Consider the following 6,000-nt stretch of genomic DNA (forward strand, 5'->3'; position numbering starts at 1 on the left):
GACCTGTATAGAGATCACAGTGTGATCGGTGCAGGGGGATCGCGGGGAGGGGAGTGAGAAACCATGTCTCTCACTCCCCCTCCCGGCCTGTAACAGAAAAGCTGAAAAAAAAAAAACCGGTTAGTCATTTAAAAATAATATTAAATAAATCATTAAAATAATAATATAAATAATACTAAAAAAAATTATATGAGCTGTGATGTCACTGTGACATCACTGGTATGTTCAGGAGGTCCCTAGGAGGACCTCTAACCATTACTGTGTAAAAAAAAAAAAATAAAAAAATAAATATATAAAAAAAAGATAATAAAAAAATTCTTAAAAAAACCTTACATCCCATTGCCCTAGCATAACATCTAGCCAGTATAACCCTCCTGCCCCCGTTCACAACCCCCAAACCCGTTAAGCCATAGGCATACAAATTATACAAAATTGTACACCTAATAGTATGCTCCCTGGTGCTGGGAAAGTCTGGAAAATCTATATAAATTAGGTATTTCTGAAATCAGGGCACCTGAATTAATAAACTTGGAGGGGATTTTCCATCACTTTACCTAATTTTGTGAGGATTCCGAGGGAAAATGTAAAAAAAAATTAGTTTATTTTTCTAATCTTCGCTAGTTTTTACTAAATTTCTCATTCTAAATTTTCAGCTAATCATCCAACTATGGTATCAAACGAAAGCTCTATCTCTCCTTGAAAAAACAATATATAGTTTACATGGGTACACTATTCACAGGAAAAGAGAATCATCGCTAAACCGACATACCCCAAAAATGGCAAAATTGCTCTGGGCTTTGAGGTACCAAAAACCCCTGGGATTGAAGGGGTTAATAAAATGAGTGTTGCTGTTTTAGGTAAATACTGCTCTGTATACCATAATCACCTCCATAAGTAAGGGCCACTCTGGGTCTGGCTAAATCGAGCTTCAGGCATCACATGGCTGATGACATAAGAGGTTGCAATCTATTGGAGTGTCCTGAAATGACAGCTCGTTGAATTGTAGTGATAGGTGTTATGCTGTACCCCCATCAATGTCTTCCTCAGTATATAATGGTAACTGTTATGCTGTACAACCGTCAATGTCTGCCTCAGTATCTAAGTATAATTGTTTTGGTTCTGCTGATATATAGCTTACGGCTGTGTAAAACTCAACAGTGGGATAAATCCATAGACAAATGTTTACATTTTATCTTTTAGCAGGGATTATAGTAACCCAGGTGTCCTGTAAACATCCACAGCTACTGGGTGTATGTCTGCATTTGCTACTTGAAAATGCTGCTCTTGGATCAGTTTTGAGCTTTTTTGCACTTGGTAAAGTAGGAAAGGGAGTTGGGGATGGAGTTAAAAGCCATCATATTCTAGGACTTACTGTTGGAACATACCCACAAACAAATTATCAGCATCCCATTGTTGCCAGTCTCACAACATCACCTAAACATAAACTTTCATTAAGAGCTCAGATTGGGCCTTCAAGTTGAATAGGTCATCTGCTATGTTGGGGGTATTGTCTTATGTGTGAGTTCAGCAGTTGGCATTCTTGGGCAATGTTGAGTGAGCTAATTTATTCAGTAGAATAACACTTTTAATGATGGCACATGCAGGAATGTATTTAAGACATTTGCTACCATAATGGGGCATTAAAGGTTGTTCTGTGTATACTTCTTGGGGAGTGGTGTGGAGGGCTGTAGATGTCTGGTCAGTTTTATGATGCTCCAGTTCCCCAGTTAAGCAAAGATTTTCATTACATGCTTATAGCACCAAATATCACATTAACACATAGGTCGACTCCTGTATCAGCCACAGTAATCACAAAAAGGGTGAAAGAATCTGAGAGTGAAAATCACATGGAATTAAACTCAACTAACTTCTTTACAGCCATGTTATCTACTTGTGTGGAGTAATCACAGAAATGCACATGGACATGAATGAATACAACAAAGTACAGGAAATACGGATACCGCTGATTGATTAGTCACACCACGAAGATAAAGGCAGAAATGTAAACCTTTGCTGCTTTTTGCAAAAAAGGTGATTTCATTATGGAACAGCATTGCAGCACAGACAGTAGAATAGAATTATAAAAAAAATATTCCAGAAAAATGTTGATGGGCAAATTTTTGGTTTAAAATAAACAGTCACATTAAGACTTTATACCGTATCTACTTGAAAAACAACAGTATATTCCATGGCAAATCATTATCCTTTAATAGTATTACTATTTGATTATTATTAATCTGTAAGGAATCTATCAGTGATATATCTGCATGCACAAACACATTTTACATGTTTTTTGTTTCTCCTGTCTGGTTTCCAGATTGTACAGGCCAGTCAAGAAATTCTGGCCGGCCAAGCAGCATTGGGCCTGCGCTGATGTCTATGCAAGTCCGCAGCTTACCGCGGTGAACCAGAGAAATATACAGGTGAGGTAAGGTGATGCATGAGGCTGACTGAATAAGTAAACGTGTGACAGAATTAATTTATAAGTATTTGGGGGGGCAGACATGGCACACAAAGGATGTTTAGGGGCATAGGTGGGACAGGCAGGCTGTTTAGAGGTGCAAATGGCACAGGCAGGTTTGGGGACAAAGATGGCACAGGGAAGCTGCTTGGGGGCACTGACAAACTGCTTGGGGCAAAGATGGCACAGGTATGTGTGTGAGGCATGGTCAAGCTGTTTGGGGACACAGGGGGCACTATGGGAGATGTTGCTTGTGAAGTTAAGGTGCCCCAGGGCAATTTTCACACCAGGGTCCTGTGGTTTCCAGTTATGCCCCTGTTGTGTCATATAGGCACATGACCTCAACAATGCAATAAAACATATATGGGACTGGTGTCCAAATATTTCCAGGGCTATTTTACATTCCTAGCCTGGCCGTGGTATAGACCCGACCCAGTTCACTGATCCCCGGTGTCTCTGTATGATTTGTCTTCTCTTGTGCATAGGAGAAAAGTAGCCAACATAAGTGTAAATGTAGTACAATGCAGATGCTTTGCCATGAGCACACGTAAAATACAGAGAGCTGGTCACGAAATTTTACCTTCATCCCGCCTTGGCTGATAATGACCCCTGAGCAACCCACCTTAGAATACTGAGTGGAGGTTTTCTTTACTTCTGTTGTAGCTTCATTTATAGAAGTCGATGAGATAGGTCAGTTTGGTAAAATTCCTTATTCAAACCTCCTGGTCAAAGATTTGGATTCTGGAAGGGCCCACTCAGCCCTTTATCATTCTGAGGTTGTTAAAATGAGTACCATTAATTCGGTAATCATAACATCTATTATTCAGCTGCCGACTCAGTTAATTCCCAAGCTTGTGCATTTAAAAGCACTTTGAGTCCCTCTGGGGGGGGTGCTCTATAAATACTAGTTATTATTATTCCTCTTGCATTCCTTGTCTATTGTCATTTCCATTTCCCTCCAGTTAGATGCGTTATGTTCTGTTGAGTAGACAGGTAGGCAGTTTGGAACTCTGTAGTGAGTGATGCTAAAGAAGACAAAGATTTTTACGTTCTTCAGCACTCGGCGGCCGCTCTGTGGATGTGCGTGGTCTAGGGATTCGTGGCTGCTCTTACTCCTAGACGCTTCCACTTCACAATAATAGCAATTACAGTGGACGGGGAGATCTAATGGGGCAGAATTTTCACAAACTGAGGGGACCTCAAATAGGTCTGACTATGAGACACCTAAGATCCAGATCCCCCGCAGCTGCAGGGGACCTGGATCCTCCTGTCTCCCCCCCCCCCCCGCGCCCCACTTACCGGTACTTCTGAGTCCCCGGTGTGTAGCTAGGGCAGCGTGTAGCTGTCTACGCGATTCGCGTAGACAACTTCCGCTGCAGCCGGAAGGAGGCGTGGCTAGCAGCGGGGGTTGTCTGCGTCCATCGCGCAGACCTTCCCCGGCTGTCAGAGATCAGAGTTCCCCTGCGGGGAACTCCGATCACTGACAGTCAGGAGAAGGTCTGCGCAATGGACGCAGACAACCTCCGCTGCTAGTCACGCCTCCTTCCGGCTGCAGCGTAAGTGCGTGGGATCTACACGCTGCCCCGGCTACGTGACAGGGAAGTCAGAAGCACCAGTAAGTTTGGGGGGGGGGGCGGGGGAGTGTTAAATGGGGGCATAAGGCATTTCTGGAGGCAGAGTGCTCTGTGAAATGCCTTTTAACCCCCTTAATGCCACTCTGCCTCCAGAAATGCCTTTTAACCCCCTTAATGCCACTCTGGCTCTAGAAATGCCTTTTTAACCCTCTATATGCCACTCTGCCTCCTGAATGCCTTAAACCTCCATATATGCCCTCTTCCCTATAATATGTCTTTTAACCCTCTAAATGCCAGAGTGGCATATAGGGGTATAAGGCATTTCTGGAGGCAGAGTGGCACATAGGGGGTAAAAAGGCATATCATGGGGCACAGTGGCATTTAGAGGGTTAAAAGGCATATCATGGGGCACAGTGGCATATAGGGGGTATAAGGCATTTCTGGGGAAGATGTGCATAACTGGGTGGCAGGTTGGAAAATAGAAGGAAATAAAACCAAAATATTTTTCTCAATCATAGCTTTTATTAAAAAAAAATAGTTTAGATGAATTAACATTTACTGGTAAAACTTTTTTCCTATAGGGTCGTCTTATATTCAGGCTTTTTCTTTTTTTCCTAAATTAATATTCAGATTTGGGGGGTCGTCTTATAATCAGGGTCGTCTTATAATCGAGCAAATACTGTACTATTCTGGAAGATAAATCTCTATGATGTAAAGTTTATATTGAGCAAGAAATCCATTTCAAACCCTTATTGTGCTAAGCAGACGTGACTTAGGGATATAAAGCAAATGTATATAACGCTACGTGATATATTCATAAAAGCATCTCGCAGTAATAAAATATTATTACACTCCCGAGAGAAAGGGCTTCTGTGTACCTTTTTATGTTTATATTTGAAAATGCTTAGAAACTATATAAATGAACCTGATTTGAAGCTGAAAACCGCCCAAAAGAACTTTCTTATCAAAGGCAACCCTTTCCCTGCCGGACGGGGTAATACAAAAACACAACAGTATAAAAAGACAGTGTTTGAAAAGGGGAAGCGTACGATTTGAGATTTGAAGTGTGGATGTGACCCTAGAAGGCAGGGACAAGGTAAACATGATACGTGCTGTTTGAGGTTTTCCAACGGCCCCTTCACCTGGCGTCTGCTTCCCCCTCCCTCTCTCAGGGAAATAAAAGCCAGGTGTCAAGGATTTTTCTTTCTGGCTGAATGGCCCCTTATAACTTCTGTAATCGGTCTGTCCTTAAATACACACACACAGTCCCCTATTAGTCCTCCATGCTGGAGAGTTTAAGGTGCCCTGCTGTTTACACTGCATTCTGTATACTATGGATGCCAGAAATATGAAAGAAACTAATTTTATTCCAAATTATATATATTATATATATATATATCTCATGTATCTGTGTCTAGCGTCCAACAGCTGGGATCGGATTAGTGAGTGTGGGGCCATGTGCCACCTTATTCCACTGCACATAAAGTATATTCCGCTAGTAGGTATGATTTCAGAGGCATAGACCCTATTGGGTCCGCTCCTCTCTCATAGTAACTTTTTTCTAACCTAAATAGTTTTAGTTTTTGCATAATATAGAGTTTTCAGGCAGCTGCTTCTAGCTGTTAAGGAGCTGTGGACTCCTTATCATAATGCCTGTGGTAAACAATAGAATGGCTCAGTCTTCATCACCCAGCTGGAGACATTGACTAAAAAAAAGTCAGTCAAGAAATGGACTTCATCATCAGCACTGCCATAGAAAATCGGCTTAGTGTGAGAATCTAGATGGCATAGCCGGTGGTCCTGCAAGCTCTGCTGAGGAGCACCCACCAGGCCCGGACTGGCCATCTGGGACACAGGGCAAATTTCATTTAGTATACATGGGGAGAGTGTTTTCTCTGCATTTATACCGTCTTGTCATGTGATGCATGGTTTATTGGACCGTACATATAAAAATAAAGCCCTATA

The sequence above is a fragment of the Sceloporus occidentalis genome, unplaced genomic scaffold (assembly GCF_023333645.1).
Source record: "Sceloporus occidentalis isolate IW3139 unplaced genomic scaffold, rSceOcc1.0.p SCAF_79, whole genome shotgun sequence".
NCBI lineage: Eukaryota > Metazoa > Chordata > Lepidosauria > Squamata > Phrynosomatidae > Sceloporus > Sceloporus occidentalis.